A 20,171-nucleotide genomic window follows, 5' to 3' on the forward strand; every position below is an offset into this window, starting at 1 on the left:
GCTAGTTGGTAATTCTAATTTGTTTTTCAATGACTCCTCCTCATTTGTTAAATAAATCAAACATTTTCAAATTGAACCAAATGACATTTTTTTCATTTTTTATATTGTTGCTCTTTTTATTAGGATCCCCATCAATTAAGCTATAGATATTTTTAACAAGATCATTGATCCCAATACTACCAAATTAGTAAGTGTTTTCCTTAAATCAAATTTTTTTAGCTTTTAGGATGAAATGTATGAACAAACATGTTGTGTTTCCATGGGTTCCCCTCTTTTCCCTATCGTAGCTAATATTTTTATGGAATAGTTTGAAACTAAGGCCCTAACTTCTTCCCCTTTCCGCCAAAAAATTTGGAAATCAAATTTCATCAAATTTGCTATGGAAGTTGAAGTTTATGGTTTCATTCTCTTCCTTGATGTCCTCATTACTAAGAAACAACATGACTCAATTTCCCATCAGGTCTTTCTTAATAAAACCCACATTGAAAAATATATCCATGCAAATTCTCATCATCTTCCTACCCAAACAATTGATGTCTTAAATACCCTAGCCACCAGGGCCTTAAGGATTTATGATAATAATCACCTTGATGTCAAGAAAGCTGATCTCTTGAATGTGTACAAGGAGAATGGGTACAAAAAAATGTCAAGGTTTTAGAGCCTTCAAAAAAGCTTTTATAGGGCCCAAAGCAAAGGAAAACCACAACAATTATTTAGCTACGGTCCAACTTCCTTATATTCAAGGTATTCTTGACAAGTTGGCTCACAGTTTAATGAAGAATAATATGAGCACAACCACCAAATTGCTCTGCATCTTTCGATACTCTCTTAGGTTAGTCAAATACACTATTGATCACTCTAACTCAAAAAGTGTCTACTTGATCCCCTGTTCATGTGGGAAACCTTATGTGGGGGAACCACACTATTCTATTAAGCTTAGAATCCAAGACCACTCTATTGATATCAAACACAATCTTTCTCTAGAATATTTTAGGGGTGAAATTTCACCCATCGACGAAATTAAGGGGTTATTTATTTTGGTTGGGTGATTTTTTTACAAATATGGGTTTGAATATGCATCACCCATTATTTATCTTTAAAAAAAATTAGTTGTAAACCATTAGCCCATGGGAATTTGATGGGGAGAGTTTAAAATATTATTTTTCATTGCAATATTCAAACTACATTCTCCCATTTGCCCTATTTTTATGGTAATGGCAAGTATCAAGATATATTTCACCCTATTTTTATTGTAATTCTAATTATTTGAATGTTTTCGTCTTCATGGAATTTATTTTCACTCTATTATATTTTTCTATTATGCTAAAATTCTTGGAAATTTTTTTTTTCTCTTTGTTAAAATTGAAACTACATTTGCCCTATTTTTATGGTAATGGCAAGTATCAAGATATATTTCACCATATTTTTATGGGAATACCAATTATTTAGATTTGTTTCTCCTTGTGGAATTTATTTTCACTCTGTTATATTTTTCCATTAACCCAAAATTGTTGGAATTTGTTTTGATTTTTCCAGTATAATGTATCCCACACTTTATGGAATATGAAATCATGGATTTATAGGAATTGGGGGTTTATATGAAAGTCATTCCATCACTATTTAAAAAACCATTTTAATGGAGGGATCAATTTTTCAATTCTTCCATGTTGATTTTTCATTTACAGAACACAATTATTCGACTATCTGTGTTTTAATTTGGTGACCATTCACCCACATCCATGTTCTTTAAATGTTCAAATCATGAAGAAGCTATCCTACATAAAAATATGAATATGATTATCAAAATTTTACTTTTTGTTTTATTTTTTTACCTAGATAGACTATTATAATTTTTTCTTATTGTAATAGTAGAGACTATCAATAAACTCTATATAAATACTAAAGGATGCACCATCGTTTTATACTTTTATATGTCTAGATTGAAAAGTTTTTTCATCTACTAAATCATTTCACACTCTATATACAATAGAGAGTAGATTTTATAAACCTAAATAATTTGGTTGTAAGCTAGAATTAATTATAGATGTCACTTCATTCACCATCGAAGTCATCAAAATTGTTTAGGAATCAATAAAATAATATTCCAACAAAGATTGTTGTGGGAGTTTAGAAATTCCTTTAACATAGACACTCCAAGACATTCAATGGGTTTGATCCACCAAGTATCATGAAAGGGTGAGTGTTCTCATAACTATATGAATCTCTCATTTCTAATTCAATTAGCTATAAATGATGACAGTGAGGGTGGTGGAGCTATATTCCAATGTAGATATAAAACTACTAACTTGTAATGTATCTATTTTGCTTACCATATCATTTTTCAAAATATTACAAAATAGTTTTTTTTCCTAAGTAATACTATTCTATTGATATGAAACAAAATAAAACTACAATGAGGTGCTAGCCTCTGCAGTGCTGAACAGAATTTGTCAAAAAATATCACAACCTAAATGCGACTGCCCCATCATTGGGGAAACCAATCGTGAAACCAGATAAAAAACCCACGCAAGGGTCACAAGCTTTGACATCAAAAACCCGCACAGGGGGTCTAGATTAAAAACTAGCAAATCAAACTAGAAGGAAAGTTTTCAAAAACAAAACATAGCAAAAATCAGACAACAGCATATGAAGTCTCTAGCTGGCGGAAGGGTGACACCGGGCAGCCCAGTTTTCAATCAGGATGGACCCCCTGGAGGTCGTCTATAGTAGGCTCTTCCACAATTCGGCACGCATACTTGTACCACTCCTCCTCCTCTGCTGATGTGCCACGCAACATTCCATGAACTGGTTGAGTGCTAGTAGAGGTGCCCTCTGTTGCATGCTTGCCTGACGTGTCGCCTTGGGTGACACCGGTTGCCTTCGTGTCTCTTGCTCTACCTTCAGTGGATGGCTGGCTGCCAACCAGCTCCTCTCCATGCACGGTGGTAGTTTTCTCAACCATCTGTTGCTTTCCTGGGTCTCGGGCATTCCTGTTCCACTGAGAAACCCTCTGTTGCTCTCCTCTATTCCTTGGCTGAGCTTCCTGTGGGTCAATTTCCTCAGTGAATGTGATGGTAACAATGGTGGTGATGACGGGCCGGTGTAGAGTGCTATGGAAGTAGAATTGAGTCGTATGAGGAGCAAGGTGAAGGGGAAAGGGGAAAATTGGCAATATGGATAGCTGCATTCATTCTGTGGCCACCCTGGAGCTGAACCCGCCCTCTGCCACTGCGCGTGTTTGGATATCTATCAGAGAAGGTGCCCTAGGGATGAGTAATGTCTGAAGTAGAGGAGGGAGAAGCAGATTCATAGTTGGGCATAGTGGGAGGATGAATGCTTCTGCCATGACTTCCCCCTCTTCTGCTGCACATGTGGTGTCAGATGCGCACCATGACTGAACTAGTCTTAGAGCTAACACTTGGGGAATCAGAGGAATTACTGGGACTAAAATGGTTGTTCAGAGGGAAAACAAAGGGGTTTTGAGCTTGAATCAGCTTATAGTGTGTCGTTTGGGAGAAATGATAGCCATTTCCCACATCCACGCAGTTGAGCAACCAACATCGTTTGCCAGTGACGGTGCGAGAGCATGGCTCCACAACCTGAGGAGGGCAAGTGCTGTTTATCAGAGGAGGGAAGACTGAGTTATGGTCTATGGAGGCCATTTCCTTATTCTTATTATAGAATTCTCGACTTGAGCACCATATTAATGGTGCCTGCAAGTCGCCATGAATTCACCTTACTCTGGCCTGGGAGGGGATGCAGGCGGCCATGTGGCCAAGCCTCCTGCCATCCTTCCATCTAATCAGCATTAATGACATTATGATCACCCACATCCAGGTGTGCTTCTTCACTCTGTACCAATTCATTGTAATCCTTTATCTGGGATTCAGTGGAAATAGTGTTAAGCGAGCCAGTATGTAGAGTCTAGCCACTGTCAACTCCTATATTAGCTAAGAAATCAACCACTTTGTTGCCATCTCTGCAGATGTGTTTGAAGGTGACTGCTCTATTGGTGGAGAGCCATTGTTCTATGAGCTCTAATCTTTCCGCCAATCTCCAGCTGCTGACCACTTTGTATGACAAGGTCCCCTACAGTATCTGATTAACCATGTTAATGAGAATCTGAGTGTCGCCTTCAATTAATAGTGGGAAGAAACTGTGAAGTTGAGCTAGAAGAAGCCCCTACCATAGCCCTTCTAATTCGGTCAAGTTGTTTGTATCCCAGCCAATTAAGCCTAGGAATGTTAGAAGAGATTTGCCTTTATGATCCTTGAATGCTCCGCCACATCTTTCTTTGCCCGGATTTCCTTTAGATTCTCCATCGAAATTGAGTTGTATCATATTATGGGGCGGAGGGATCCATTTGTTTGGTATTTTGTAGTGTGAATAGAATTTACTATGATTTGCCTGTACGTGGTTCAACTGAAAATTCCAGTTTGCCCATATATTCTTTTCCTGTGGAATGGAAGGAAAGTCTTCTTCATACCAAGTTTGGAGCATTAATGTTTCCTGAAGGTTTTGGCAAACATTGTTCCATAGGACTTCTAAAGGTATGGATTTATCTTTGAAGATGCGACAATTTCTTTCTTTCCATATTGTCCACAAGAGAAGACCTGGGATGATTTTCTGTAAAGATTTTAACAATTTACTCTTATATGGATTGATTTCCCAACTACGTATGGTGTTGGTGATATCCTCTTTCATTCTTCCTTGTTTTTGGCATCTGAAGCTTGCTTTTTCCCAGAGTCTATTTGCCAATGAGCAGGAGTTCATGAGATGCAGGGTAGTTTCTTCCTATTGTTTATAGTTGGGGCAAATGGAGGGCCCGTGAAAGCTTCTTTTCCATAGATTGTCCCAAGTGAGGATTTTGTTTTGACATAACAACCACAGGAAAGTGGAGACTTTTGGCCAAATGTTGGGGGCCCAAACTTTGTTCCAAAGAGGACCCTTGACTCTTCCTTATTATTAGGTTGTATGCCTCTTGGGTGGTGAAAGTTCCTCGTGCCTTGTAACCCCATCTTATTATATCCTTCTTATCAGAAAAATGAATTTTCCTATTAAGAAGCTCTGCCTCCAAATTTTTTTGAATGGAGTTTGTGCCTTGCCTAATGATGTGGCCTGAGTTTATCCATTTTCTGTATCCTTATGTGAGAGTGGGCAACCAGTGCTGGCTAACCTTGTCCATCTGATGCTCTTCCCATTCTGATGTTTGGTGGGGTTAGATCAGGTCCCTCAGCTTGGGTCTTTGCTGCCAAGAGTCATCCCAAAACCTTGCATTATTGCCATCCCTTATTTCCTAGAAGATGTGTTGTTGGATAATATCTTTGTGTTTATTAGCTGCATTACAGATTAAAGATCCTTTGCCTACTTCTGTGAGTCAGATTATATCATCTATTGGTTAGTTTTTTTCATATTTCGCTATCCAGAGGATGGCCCAAGGAGTATGCGGCATCGAGATCTATTTCCACGAAAGATGTGCCCCTATGACAACATTACTGTGCTGAGGATCATGAAGCTCAGTGCCTCCTGAGATTTTTGGAAGGCAGACCGTAGCCCATTTCACTAGTGCCCATTTTCTATTTTGTACCAAATTTCCCCACATAAAATTCCTTTGAAGATTTTTTATTTTCTTGAGAACCCATTTTTCGCACTGCCAATACTGAAAAGAGATAAAGAGGCATGGATTGCAAGACAACTTTGATTAATACTAGATGGCTAGCCATATTGAGGGCTCTATAAGTCCATGAGGAGAGGCGAGCTTCCAATTTTTCCAAGAGCAGTTGCTAGGAAGAGTGCTTTAAAGCAGAATCAGTCATAGGTGCACCCAGATATTTAGAGGGGAGAGTGGCTATCATGAATCCAAGGATACGGGCTATGGAAGACTGAGTGATAGCAGGGGTATGGAAGAAAAAGATTTGGGACTTAGCCTTATTGATGCTTGTGCTAGAGGCATCCAAGAACTCATTCAGAATGGATTTTAATTTGAGGGCTTCCTGAACCGAGGGATGGCCAAACAACATGTTATAATCCACAAATTCTTGGTGGGTAAAAGCAGGGGTGTTGGAAAGGAGAGGCCTTTGAGCTGCTTGGATTGAAGAGCTTATTTAGTACTTCTTCCAAGCCCTTTTTCCATTAGAACGAACAAAAAGGGGGAAAGTGGATCTCCTTGTCTGATTCCTCGAGAAGGGCGGAAGGGGGTGGAAGGGATTCCATTGACTAGAATGGAGAAGAAGGTAGAAGATATAAGACTCATAACACATCCAACCCAGGGAGGGGGGAAGCCAAAGGCAATCAACATCTTTTGAATGTAAGTCCAGCTTCAATTATCGAAAGCTTTATAGAGCTCAATTTTTAGAAGCATACCTTCTTTTCTGAGCTGCTTCAGGGAGTGTATAATCTCGTGGGTGAGAATGATGCCATATGTGATTTGCCGACCTTGCACATATCCTGATTGCTCTAGCGAGATAGGTAATAGTAGCAGCGACTTCAATCGAGAGGAACTTTGGAAATGATTTTGTAAGTGACATTACAGAGTGCAATAGGCCTGAATTTGTCAGGAGTCAGAGAGTGTGCTTCCTTGGGGATGAGTAAAAAAGGTCACGTTCAGGGAGGGAAGCATCCATAAATTAGTCCTGGATTCCTCAACAACCTGCTAGACCTCCTCTTTAATTAAATCCTAGAATTTGTGGAAGAAATTTGATGTAAAACCATCAGGGCCAGACGCCTTTCCTTCTTTGAGTTGTCGCATTGCATTCTCCACTTCTTGTAAAGATATTGGCCGAAGGAGGAGCTGATTGTGTTCTTCTATTATTATTTTTGGGATGTTCTTGATGATCTTCTCTATGGTTGGTTGTCTATCAACTTGTGGTTCTTGGTGCACTTGCTTGAAATAAATAAGAAGCTCTTGTTCTACATCCTCATGTTTTTCCAATCGTTCTCCTTGCCGATTCTGAATGTGAGTGATGTTGTTATGAATTCTTCTCTGTATAGTAGTGCGATGAAAAAAATTTGTATTTCTTTCTCCCCGCTTAAGCCATCTAACTCTTAATTTTTGTTTCCAAAGTATTTATTCTTGCTTTTCTCTTTCTACTATTTGTGTCTGAAGGAGTTTTTCCTGCTCTGAGAGTGCTTCGAATATCCCTTCAGTAATGATCATCTGTTGTATTCTTTTCATTTCTTGATCTAGAGCATTATGAGCTTGGAAGATATTCCCAAAGGTCAGTTGATTCCACTACTTGATATTTTTTTAATACTTTTGAGTTTTTGTTGGAATTGATACATTTTTGAGCCGTCCAAGGTTTTGAAGCTTTTCCAAATTACATTTATCAAATTGTTGAATTTTGGATGTGTAAACCAGAATGCTTCAAAGCGGAGGGGCCACAGAGTGGTGCTCCCCAATCTTTGCCATTGGAGCGAGATTGGCCAGTGATATGATCCTGTGAGAGGTAAGATCGAGGCTGAGAAGTCTCCTCCAAGATGGATGGCATTGTCTGAAAGCAAAAATCTATCCAATCGAGAGGCAATTTGATGTGTGCCTGCTCGTTTGTTATTCCAAGTATAGATTCCATTATTGAATGGCATATCTATGAGCCAATTGTTTTGGATGAAATTTTTTAAATGAATACTTTCATTATCCAGTTTATTCCTACCTCCACTTTTTTCTTCCAGCTTAGTAATCATATTGAAGTCTCCTCCTATGATCCAAAGTGGATGTGTTCTGTTGGACTTGATCAAAGATAAAGTATTCAAAATGCCTATCTTATGCAGTGCTTCCTGGGGGAAGTAGAAATTGGTTAGGTGACCAAGCACAGTTGTCCCTATAATATGAAAGGTGGCTTGAATGAAGTGCTTACTCAAATGGATATTAGTAAGCATGACAACTCATTCGTCCCAGACTATTGCTAGACCTCCTGATGCTCCTAAGGCATCCACGGCTACTGCTTGACTGCCTAGCCATGCTTTTACAAGGGTTTGACCAAGTGTTGTAGAGTTACATTTAGTTTCTTGCATGAAGAAGACTTGGGGTTTCTCCTGCTGAATCATGTTTTTTATCATTCTGTATTTCCCAGGGCTATTTAGCCCTCTTATATTCCATGAAGTGAGCTTCATGATTCATTGTTGGGTAGGGGACTGTAATACTTTGTAAGCTTGGAATATCTTCCTGATTCCACCATCATTTCCCCAATGCGGATGGTTCTTTGGAGATCTATTTTCCTCCCTCTTTTTTTATTATCTTTAGGAATTTTTTTTCCATCCCATTGACTTCCGGGCTGAATTCCTAGGGTTCTTTGCTATTGTGCTCTGGAAAGGATGACTTCCAAATTTTCTAGCTGTCTTTCTGGGATCTTGTCAAATTTTTTTTTCCTGCAATCTTGTTCTAATCCAAATATGTCTAGATCCCCTATATAGATGCTTTCAGGTTCCTCTTCCATGTGTTGGGCCTCACTCCTTTCCTCTGCGGTCTTTGTTGCAACTGTGATTTCTTGTTGCACATTGTCTACCTCCATGCCATGAGATTTCCATATGGGTATCAGGCTAGGTGAGGAGGTGGTGAGATCTATGGGTTGCTTATGCTTTTGGTTTGCTTTGAGCCGGTGGGAATGAACTGTGATGATGCCTTGGGAGACTCTTTGAAGTGTAAGGGTTTCTCATTGTTAATTGAATCCAGCTAGGCTAAGGTCTCAAAGCTATTAATGGTGGATGGCATTGAAGTGTTGGCGGAAGGTTTTTTAGGGTTAGATGTAGGTTTTTTGTGGTTCTTTTTGCAGTTGCTGACCTTGGTGAATCTGTCAGAGTCATACAAAATAGTTAGTTTCTAAACGTTGAGATTCACAATAATTCATTTCCATGCAACTTTAATGGTTTGAAATCACATTCAGAAATAAAAATTTTAATCGTGTTTAAGGTATATATTATAAATCTTAGATCTTAAAAATTTCTCTCCAATAAGTTGGGAATATTAGTTTTCCTCACTACTTAGAAACATTCTATTATCTACATGTTGTAGTTTTTTTGTAAAATTTTGTGTATATAATTAAAAAATATAATAAAAAAACATATATAGATAAAAAGAACAATAATTAAACCTTTTTACAAAACATTACGAGAGATACTATGTTTCTGCATGAAATAAAAAAATATAATTACTTACATAAATAAAAGATAGTAAATTTGTGCATGGAATAAAAAGATATATATATCTATATATATATATATATATATATATATATATATATATATATATATATATATATATATATATTTATATTATTTGCTAGTGGAAACCAACTTGGGGCAATTGCTTCCCTTCCTTCTATTTGTAAAGGTACAATTGGTTTAGAATTCAACGCCAAGTTTTCTCACTTACAATTATATAAGTATGTCAAATTCGCGCAAATACACACACACACACACATATAACGTTGTAGTTGAGTGCTGGAATGTTTTTAAATGGATTTTGATGTAAAATTTTTAAATGGGTTTTGAGCAAAGCAAAAAGTGTTTCACTAATTTTCTTATTTAAAATTAATAATTTTATAAATTTGAAAACACTTAGTAGGGTAAGTTTTTTTTAAGATATTAATTAAAAAATCTCAATTTTGTTTTAATGCTTTTTTAATTAAAAAAAAATTATATATCCAAATATGTTTCAATGTCATCTTCTAAATTGACTTGTTTAATTTTATTTGTATTATATCATAAGTTAAAAAATGTATTTTAACATACTTATTTCATTTTCTTTATAACTAAAAAGACAAGTGATATAAAAATAGATTTAAAAAAATACTAATAATATAATTTATTATTATATATATTTTTTTAATTCATAAATAATTATATATATATATATATATATATATATATATATATATATATATATATATATATATATATATATATATATATATGTTTTCGATTAAGTTAAAAAATTACAGTTTTTTTTTAATTATACACATTTAAAATTATATTTAGATGACTACCACCAATTTAAAAAAAAATGTATTATGTTTTAGTCAAAGTGAAAGAGATACAAGAAATGTCAATGTTATATATATATATATATATATATAACAAAAATTAAAATATTATTAGTTTTACAAAAACTTTTATATATATGTATAACTTTCTCTAACAAAATTTTCCACAACACTTGTAAATGACTCAAATTCATATAAACATATAATATTCAAAGAATAAAGAATAATAAATGTAGAGAAACAATGAAACTATTTCATTAGGATAAATTAATTAATGTAAGATATAATACTTATATTTACTATCTTTAAATTTTTGTCTAAATACACTAAATATTAAATATTATTATAATAGCATTTGTATATATCTTAAAATATTGTTTTTACATTCTAACCATATTCTTTATATAACTCAATATAAAATAGAATAAAAATAAAAATATATAAAATATAAGTAATACCTTATATAACTAATAAAAACAAATATTATATAATTTTTATCTATTGTTGTAAATATTAAAAAATAATAAACACAAAATAATAATGGACATGGCTAGGATAAGAACTAATTCTCTGATGCAGTAAAACTACAATCTGAAATCAATACGCACGGACCTGTGGGTTATGGGCCCACACAAAACCTGTCGGAAGCGTTATTGGTTTAAAACCTCGACAACCACATAAAATCGAAACCACGCAGAAAATACAGGACAAAACGTGTTTCAACACATAACGTTGGACTTCAAATGCATTATGCCCGCATATATAAATTTCTTGGATTCACTCTTTTCACCTGAACTGTATCAAATCAATCTCCATCATCCATTGCATTCGTCGATCCAACGGTTGACGTTACACCTGATCAACGAAGCTAATCACGGATCCTCCACCATAGATCAACCCGCACTAAATCCAATGGTTCACAAGAAGTTCAGAGGCATGACTTTCATAGAGAGTAACCACCCAAAAAAGCGGTTTTCTCTCTCCACCTGAGTGTATGTGTCTGGTAGTGAGTGGAATCAGGGGCCTTCTTCGAAATACCACTTACTGCTTTTTGTCTGTCTGATTACCACTTCCACTGTTTAAAACCTTCTCTTCTCTTAATTAATCTTATGATGCAATATATGGTAATCCAACGGTCGGGAAAGGTTCACTCTGTTGGTTCAAAGTAGAATCAACGGCTAAGATCTTATCTGAATCAACACTGTTAAAAGTACAAAGGCCCACGATTTTTCTATTAACTTTTTTTTTTTTTCTATTATGAAGCGTGAAAACTAAGAAATCATCAATTCTATCCTGAATACAAAGAAAATAGAAGCACAACGAGGGTTTCCACTGGCCTGATAATTAATCACACGCACAACATCAATTATTCATAATAAAAGAGATTACAAAGTCTCGGCCTTGGCTTGATTACAACAAATAAAAGACATCTATTTCAAAATACAATACACACACTATTCTTACTCTCGCTCCACTCAATCCCCCTTCACTACATTTTTTCCCTTATTTTTATCAATCAAATATAACTTTATTCTGTGCCTAACAACTCAATCCCTATTTTCAATCAATCTAATAGTAAATCTCTAATTCCTAGCTCTGCCACACATCTATGCTAACAACTTATCTTTGAACCTAAAATAAGACAATATCTAACTATTACAATAATGAAATACAACTCATTTCTTGAGAGATCCAACCCTCTCAGTAAAATTGACTTTTGACCAATTAGGTCAATGAAATTCTACTTGTTTAGCCACAACATGTGAACAAACTTTCACATTGTTGGCTGAGTCTAGATGCTCCTGCATCATTCTCTTGAGCTTCAAAGTTAAACCTGACGGTTGTCTGCTCCTAAGATTCCATCCAATGATATAATGTGTCATATTTGCGATACTAAGATGGTGGAAGATGAAAAACACTTTCTTTTAGATTGCATGACTCTTACCCACATCCACACCCAATTCCCTGTCATTAACCACACCTCCAATCTTCTTGCTTATTAAGCCAATCCAACTATAGCAATCTTGGAGCCCTTCATTCCGTTCTCATCACATAAACAATATTTTGAAGAATCAAAATTAGAACATTTTATTTTGAGGTCCAGTCTTAATGGACATTAATCATCATCATCATCTTCATTATCATTATTTATTTATTAATTATTATCTTTATAGATGTATTTTTTAGAAAAAGGATTTTAAAGTCTAATTTAATTATAAGTAGTTATTTGGTGGAACAATCTGACATATATTTGGTGGAACTATCTGGCCTACACTCATTTTTAGTGGTACTAACCACGATAAAGGTTCGAGATTTATCTCAAAAACATAACTCCTAAGTAACCTAATTGCCCCCAAATGCCACCAAACCAACCCTACTACAACTCACCAAGTTTTTCATTTTACAAAATAGTCAAATAATTTTAGCCTTCAATTTTTGTAATAGAAAAGGAATGGTTTATAGATTTTTCCCATTAAATATTCTCTTTACCAAAGTAGTCAAAGCATTTCTCGGATTATAGAAAAAGATGGTTGATATTGCAGACATAACCAAATTCCATAAAAGTAAACACCATATTCCGATGACCAATAAGACTAATAAGAAAATGTACAATCAAGTGAAGGATTGTCTCCTTCCTTCATGTGGAGTCTGCAATAAACTCCCCACATGAATCTTAAAACCATGATTTATAATATGTTTTATGGTATTCCTAAAAGTCCACAAAATTTATTTGTACATACACTAATGTTAGCTTATTATTAGTATTATTAGTCCCTGCCTTTGGCAGTGCAGGGACTATAGTGATCGCTCAACATTGACCGAGCATTAATTTGCTTTGACTAATTAAGCATAACCAATGTTTTAAGAGAAATATCCCAGTAAAGAATTTTTTTATGAAAAGTTTGAATTTCCACCTCTTATTGTCGGAAAACTGTATGATTTTCATGTTTTTAATTAAAACTTAGGATAACCAGTTTTAATTTTAACTCGATGCGGTTTAATGCTAGGAAAACTGTATGATTTTCATTTTTTTAATTAAAACTTAGGATAACCAGTTTTGAATTTTAATTCGATGCGGTTTAATGCTAGTTTGTTCTTAACTTTAATTCTAAAACATTTAATGTTTTAGAATCCTTTCCATTAAATCATAACCAAAACTGTCTGTATCGTGTTGTGTAATTTAATGTTTTCGAATATTAAATCGTGACCAGAAATTTATATGTCGTGTTGTGTAAGTGGTTGTTGGCATGTTAACCATCTGTTAGACTTGCCCTAGCTGCCAAAACAACACAAGCATCTGTCATGTTGTCATGCTTCCCACAACTTCTAAAATAACACAAGCTCCACAACTTCTAAAATAACACAAGCTCCCCCGTGCTCTTGTTTCTTATTGTTTTCTTTGTAGACTCCTAATTATTCTCCTGAGCCCACTAGAATCACTAAAAGATACTCCAAAAAATACTCCTTTAGTCTCATGGCCCTTCAGCGCACTAGAATAGTAGAAAGATATGTCATTTCCATTTAGTTAGCCCCTCAGCGCACCAGAAGAACACATGAAAATAACATAAAGATATGCCATATCCCTTCAGTTATCAGATTGCGGAGGTTGAGTTAGCAAATTGCATAGGTGCAGAAGAATTTATTTTGTGCCTCTTTGAAAAAACTGCAAACCAATTATGGAATAGGAAGAACAACAGGAATAAAAATAGAACATAAACAATTAAATTGCAACAACAAATCCTGAAAGTAAGAAACTATTGCATTCTTTTTCATACATATTTCTCATGCTGAAAGATATTTATCAACGCCCTTCAGTTAGAGAAAGCAAGTCATACAAATGATATGGTATGTTTTATTATGTCTAGAAAGTTTCAATAAATTTTCAAAATTTCACTCTATAAATACAATCTATTTACAATTTTTCACTCTGCAAATTTTCATATTAAAAGTTAAAATGAATATATATAGCCAGTAATAGTATCTAGTCTTGTTTCTGCCTCCCTCTTCCGGTTCCTTTTCTTTTCTGAAATATATGCCTTCATGGCCCTTGTATTTGTTTCCCTTTTTTCCACCATTAACGTCTCTAACCTCCTGTCCATCTGTTTCGAATTTGGTTGAGCATTCTAAAGGTCCTACCCAACTAATTAATTAGCGAGCTTGGCGACTCCCAAACTGAAACCCACTATATCTAATTAGCATTTTGGGTGAACATGGCATGTTAGTTGTGGCTTATCTAATCTATCATATTGATCTAAATCCTATGGGGTTAACTACTAGCCAGAAAGATCAAGAGGAATCGACGGGTGAGGGCCTAAAATGGAGTCTGTCAAACTCATATGTAGTGGACCTAAGGTGTTAAACTAGGCGGGACGACGTCACTATGCGTCTCACACTACAACTACAACCCCTCCATAACCTCGGCTAGATCTCATGGCTTGTTTTAGCCTTGAACCTCCTCTATTTAGTATAACAGAGATCATTAATAGGCTTTCTACGTGTGAAGTTTCACACAATAGAGAATATCGAATTTATTCCATTCGGTATAGCATAGAACATAAATAGGAATTCTGGGTGTGAAACTTCTCATAACAGGCAATGTTGTTAGCTTCTACAAAATCCTTTCCATGCCATTCGAGATTTCTAGAAACCTACCATTAAATCCATACAAACCTTTTCATTTTTCCATCCATAATTCCATGCAAAGAGGTAGATTTCTAAGATAGGGACATTTAATGAGGTCTTTTAGAAAGAAACAGTGTTTCAATACCCTATGAAGCTTCTCACCCTAAGGTGTACCAAACCTGGCTCTATGCTAGGTCTACCAAACTTAGCTCTATATAGGTCTTCGTTACTAACCCAAATATAAAAAATGAAAACTATAATACCCAATTTCTAAAATATATATTCAGGTGCCTCTCAAATACAAACCCTGCTTCAAACATATAATGGCATATTCATTGTAGAATTAAGGAAAGAGTCTCGAGACATGGAATTGGAAAATGGTTCTATGAAACTTACCTACAATCCATTGATATGAGCTTTAAAGGAAACCATCATCATCTGCACCATTTTCAAGATGCTTGAAACACATTTAATGTTCATTTAATTCTGCTATTTGAGAAACACATTTTGTGCAGTGGAAAATTCAATGTGCATTTTGACAATGGATAATGAAATTTTCTTCAGGTGCCCGACAAACAATTTTCATGGCTCTCTTCCAGAGCTTGTAATTGGGGTTAGGATATAACATAGCAATATATGTCCTTGTAATAGCTTATGGAAATCACTTTTGCATAGCACACATAGGAGAAGGCATAGCACTCTGAGGCTAATGAAAGCGAAAGTAGCCAAAGAATAGGTGCGGACAAGCTAAATCTCAACCTGCTTGATTGCCATTGCTGCCGATGGGAACAACCACCTTGCTTCCCTTTCCAATCAACAGGTTTATTAGGCCAGAGAAATAATTCACATCATCTGGATAAATAACAGGGATCAAAGAACCATATGAAGCTATATGTTTCCTCTAGTTCGCGAGTAATGCTATGAATTTCCTCAAGTACTGAGCCACTCACACAATATTCTTATTGACTAACGAGACTATTTTCATGGCTCTCTTTGAGAGCTTGCAGTTAGGGTTAGAGTATAACAGAGCAAACCCAGGTCCATATATTTGATTCACTCATCAAAGCCTTCTAGTACCAACCGTGAACACATGGTTTAATAAATAGACGCGTGGTTTATCTTTTTAAATCAATAATGGCTCCCTCTAAATATGAGCCTAGGTTGTCTGGAATGTTTTTCTTTCATCTAGATATGTGCCAGCCAACAAGTAGATGTGGGAAACCATTCACATTGTGGGTTGGCCAGGTGGCCAAGATATGTTTCCGTGAATGATGCTTATATTAGAAAAATGAAAAAACAAAACCAAAAAAACATTAAACTTTGATATCAATAATTCGAGTTTTGTAAATAAATGGTCCGATAAACAATCAGCTGCGCTAAAGTGAAGTAATGTTTAGTAATTAGCGATCAAGCGCAAAGCCTACGATGAGGAACTTAATATCTCAACATATGTAAGATTTGTTTGAATACTGTTGTAACTGTATTAGCAATATATTTTATAATTAGCTATGTCGATAGAATAATTAGATTTTATAATTATCTATGTCGACGAAATAATTCATATTAAGTAATGGCAACAACTGAACAAAAGTTGCTAGGCTAGATAATAGTTATATTAACATATATATTGAAACTCATTTAAATTTATAATATATGTGATATATATGCCATGTAGCACGTGAAACTTCGGCTCTCTCTGGGAAAATATTGGTGTCCTTGATTTCTGATACGAAACATATTTTCTGATTTCTGGGTTTCTTGAGTCTTTCCAGAGCGACACAACATCATTTTACAGGGTGCCCAATCTTAGGGTAAGCCAATACCTTGAAGCCTCTTTTAAATGCAGATGGTGAGGATAAATAAATTCCAGTTCAAATAAGATTTTCAAGATAGCTTGTCTCATCATTATCAAGACCTTTTATTTTCTACTTTTACAGTTTCCCACCCAACCATGTTATTCTATCCTTGGGAATGGTGGTTGATTTGTGATCCATGAACTTGAGATTACAATTTTCATGAGTCGTGGCCACAAATTTCTTTGTTAACCAAAATAGTTCTTGTCAAATAATTATGTACTTTTCATATTTTTGTGCAACTGAATCCAAGGTGCTTGAATTAGTAATTGTTTTGATGGTGATTTAAAGAGGGGACGATGGACAAAAACTCAGTCTAATAAAAAATGTTATTGAAGCAACTACGAAGAAAGCTGCTGAGAAAATGGATCTTCGAGGAATATTAATGGAACAACTTTATTGGTTCCCTGATTCAATTGGAAATGTTAGTAACATTGTCCAAGTCAATTTGTCTGAGAACTATATTGTGACACTTCCTAGTTCCATAGGAAAGATTTCCTGGTTAACAAATTTAGACTTGCCTTTAAATCAATTGCATAGTCTTCTTGATTGCATTGAGGAGCTTTCAAGCCTGGTTGATCTAGATTTACACAGCAACCACTTGAAGAGTTTGCCTCCCTCAATTAAGGATCTTTCTAGTCTTACAAATCTTAACCTAAGTACAAACCAACAGTCCTCACCACCAGAGTCTATTGGGAAGATGACCAACTTGAAAATCCTAAATGTAGAGACAAATGAGATAGAGGAACTACCATATACAATTGACCAATTTACTACTCTCATTGAATTGTGAACTTATTTCAATCACCTCAAAGCATTACAAGAGGCAGTTGGAAAGCTTGTGCCTTCAGAAGTCCTAACACTGCACTATAACAGAATAAAAGAGCCTACCAACTACTATGGATTCTTTATCAAGTTTGAAAGAACTTGATGTGAGCTTCAATGAACTGGAGTCAATACCCAAAAGCTTGTTCTTTGCTACTAGTCTTGTCAAACTAAATGTTGGCAAAAATTTTGTTGACTTGCAGTCCCTTCATTGGTCCATAGGCAATCTTGAAATGCTTGAGGAGTTAGATATCAGTAGAACTAAATGTTGGCAGAAATTTTGTTGACCTGCAGTCCCTTCTTTGGTCCATAGGCAATATTGAAATGCTTTAGGAGTTAAATATCAGTAGAAATAAGATAAAGTTCCTTCTAGTTTCATTTTCTATGTTAAATAAACTTTGAGTGTTTAAAGTAGAAGAGACCCCACTTGAAGTACCTCCAAAGCATGTAGCTGAAATGGGAGCTTAGGTAATGTACAATGTCAATGTTCAACATATATATTTGGTAATCACAAGTTTCCAATCCCAAGAGGAGGTAGTCAAAATTTCTATCATGTTTGCTAATCTTGACTTGAAACGAAGAAGCAGAGGCTATGTCAGAGCTTCAATAGGATTGCTACTGAATGAATTTCTAGTAAACTTTAGTTCTACATATGCAATGATTAAGAAATCTATTTCAACTTAAACATGGATCATAATCTTGTCATGATCGAACAACTTTTCCATTTTGGTAGGGCACACAATTTTACTTTTTTATATATGTGACTTGTCAAGCAACACCAAAATATGAAGAGTAGCAGGAAGCCCATCATTTGACATTTTAGGATCCACTTTCACTATAATATTATTTGGATTTACCTTTTAGGATCCAATTTCTTTATAAGCTTATTCGATAAAACCCAATCCAGATATTCTGAGGGAGCTTCTGGGGTTGTACTATATACCCCAACTAGATTAGGAAGTGTGGCAACTTTCAAATGTACTATTATTATGTCTTTGAATCAGTCATAAATCATAAATGAACACTACTTAGAGGCCACTTGATTGTTGAGGTCTTCCAATACTCTACACCCAAACTAGATCAGGAAGTGTGGCAACTTTCAAATGTACGATTAGTGTGTCTTTTAATCAGTCATAAATGAACACTATCAACATTACTTGGAGGCCACTTGATTGTTGAGGTCTTCTGTCGCTTTTAAATTTGACAATTATAAATGCTTTGCCTTTGCTTATAAATTTGAAAACTGTAAATGTGTTTCCTTTGTAGTTAAAATTTCTGGTACAAACAAGGATTTGGAAAAAAGATGAAGTGTTCCACTTAATTTCATATCAAATTTGTTGTATTTATTTGATGTGTAGATGGGCATTACTGAAGGTTTTGAAAGAGCTACCTCTCTCTACCTGCCAGTTGTGTTGCCCAATTAATTTAGATCAAATTAACAAGGAATATTCATCCCTGCATCCAAGCAACACAACAAAACATAGCATTTCCCATTTAAATTTAGATCAAATTAACAAGGCATATTCATCCCTACATCCAAGCAATGCAAGAAAACATTTGTGTCTTGAAATTGCAAATCCACAAGGACTACTGCTATGCTAGTGGCACTTGTTAGTATAGTGTTCTATCAGCGTGAGAAGAAAACCTTCCACACAGAGTGGAGGATGACGACCATGTTAGTAATATTCAAACAGAAAGAAGGATTTTAGGCTAGATAAAAGGAATTCTTTGAAATAGATATGATGGTCAAGGTTGTTGAGATGGGTGTTGCATTTGTCCAACAGCTACAAAGATTTTAATTTAAAAACTCAATTGGAAAGTTCATTACTTTACCTTCTGTACAATCTTGTGTTCTTTGAAATTATACCAAATCCATTATTTTCCCTTTTAAATGTCAACACTCTCCACAACAAATATTAGGAAGATATAAGATAGTATGAAGGAGAGTAACACAAATAGTTTCAAAAAGTTAACATAGGAGTATTTTAAAGAGAAGAGGTAACTAAACATATTAGCATAATAATTATTTCATTGTAAAATAATATTTATAAATTACACCCACGGGGCTTTGGATTGATGGTGAATGGGTGTGTTGTTAAGGCACTCCTTGCGATAGGTCACCGGTTCAAATCCCCCGTGGGTACTTAGGTTAGTCTTAACTAGAAAAAAAAAAAAGATTTATAAATTACAAGGTTGATTTAAATTATTGAGAGTCCTAAACAAGGGATTTATAATTTACTCACTTCACTAATATGTATAATTTATTAAATTTAGTTTTTAAGATCTTATTCAATGTAATGTAGAGAGCTTTCTAAAAAGAAAAGGTTGTCAAGTCTTTATCCTTAGCCTTGTAAGAGGAACTTTGTTCTTTTGATTGGTGTAAGGCATGTTTTTCAGTGTAATTTATATGTATGCAACCAATTGCAATTCCCTTTATTTTATATGTATACAACCAATTGCAATTCCCTTTATGCTATATCTTATAGTGGGTATCTGAGGATGGAAGTACACTCACTCTATGGCTTAAATGTCGAGTTGTCTTATGTAGAGATCTTCTAACAACCTCTAACACTCATAAGAACCAATACAAATCTATCTTAACCACTGATTCTTTTTAGTGCTTGTTAATCCATGGTCTCTCTCTATATATATGCACACATATATATGCACACACCATGTGTAAGTTTTCATTGTTTATATTATATTTTTGAATATTTTATTATGAAGTAAATAAATAATAATTACTTTTAATTATTTATTCCTTTTGAACATTGAAATAGTTTACTATGGTCAACAACAATAACTCTCTCTATATGTGTGGGTGGATATTCAAACACTTTATTTAAGTTATATATATATATATATATATATATATATATATATATATATATAT

General features: G+C 34.9%; 1 pseudogene; it reads left to right on the forward strand.

Annotated features, from left to right (window-relative positions):
• Positions 1-3,586: 3,586 nt before the first annotated feature.
• On the forward strand, positions 3,587-17,746 carry LOC149152102 (uncharacterized; annotated as a pseudogene).
• The last annotated feature ends 2,425 nt before the right edge of the window (positions 17,747-20,171 follow it).

The sequence above is a fragment of the Pinus tabuliformis genome, chromosome 9 (genome assembly GCF_031772625.1).
Source record: "Pinus tabuliformis cultivar Carrire ecotype Pingquan chromosome 9, CPIR1, whole genome shotgun sequence".
Taxonomy (NCBI): domain Eukaryota; kingdom Viridiplantae; phylum Streptophyta; class Pinopsida; order Pinales; family Pinaceae; genus Pinus; species Pinus tabuliformis.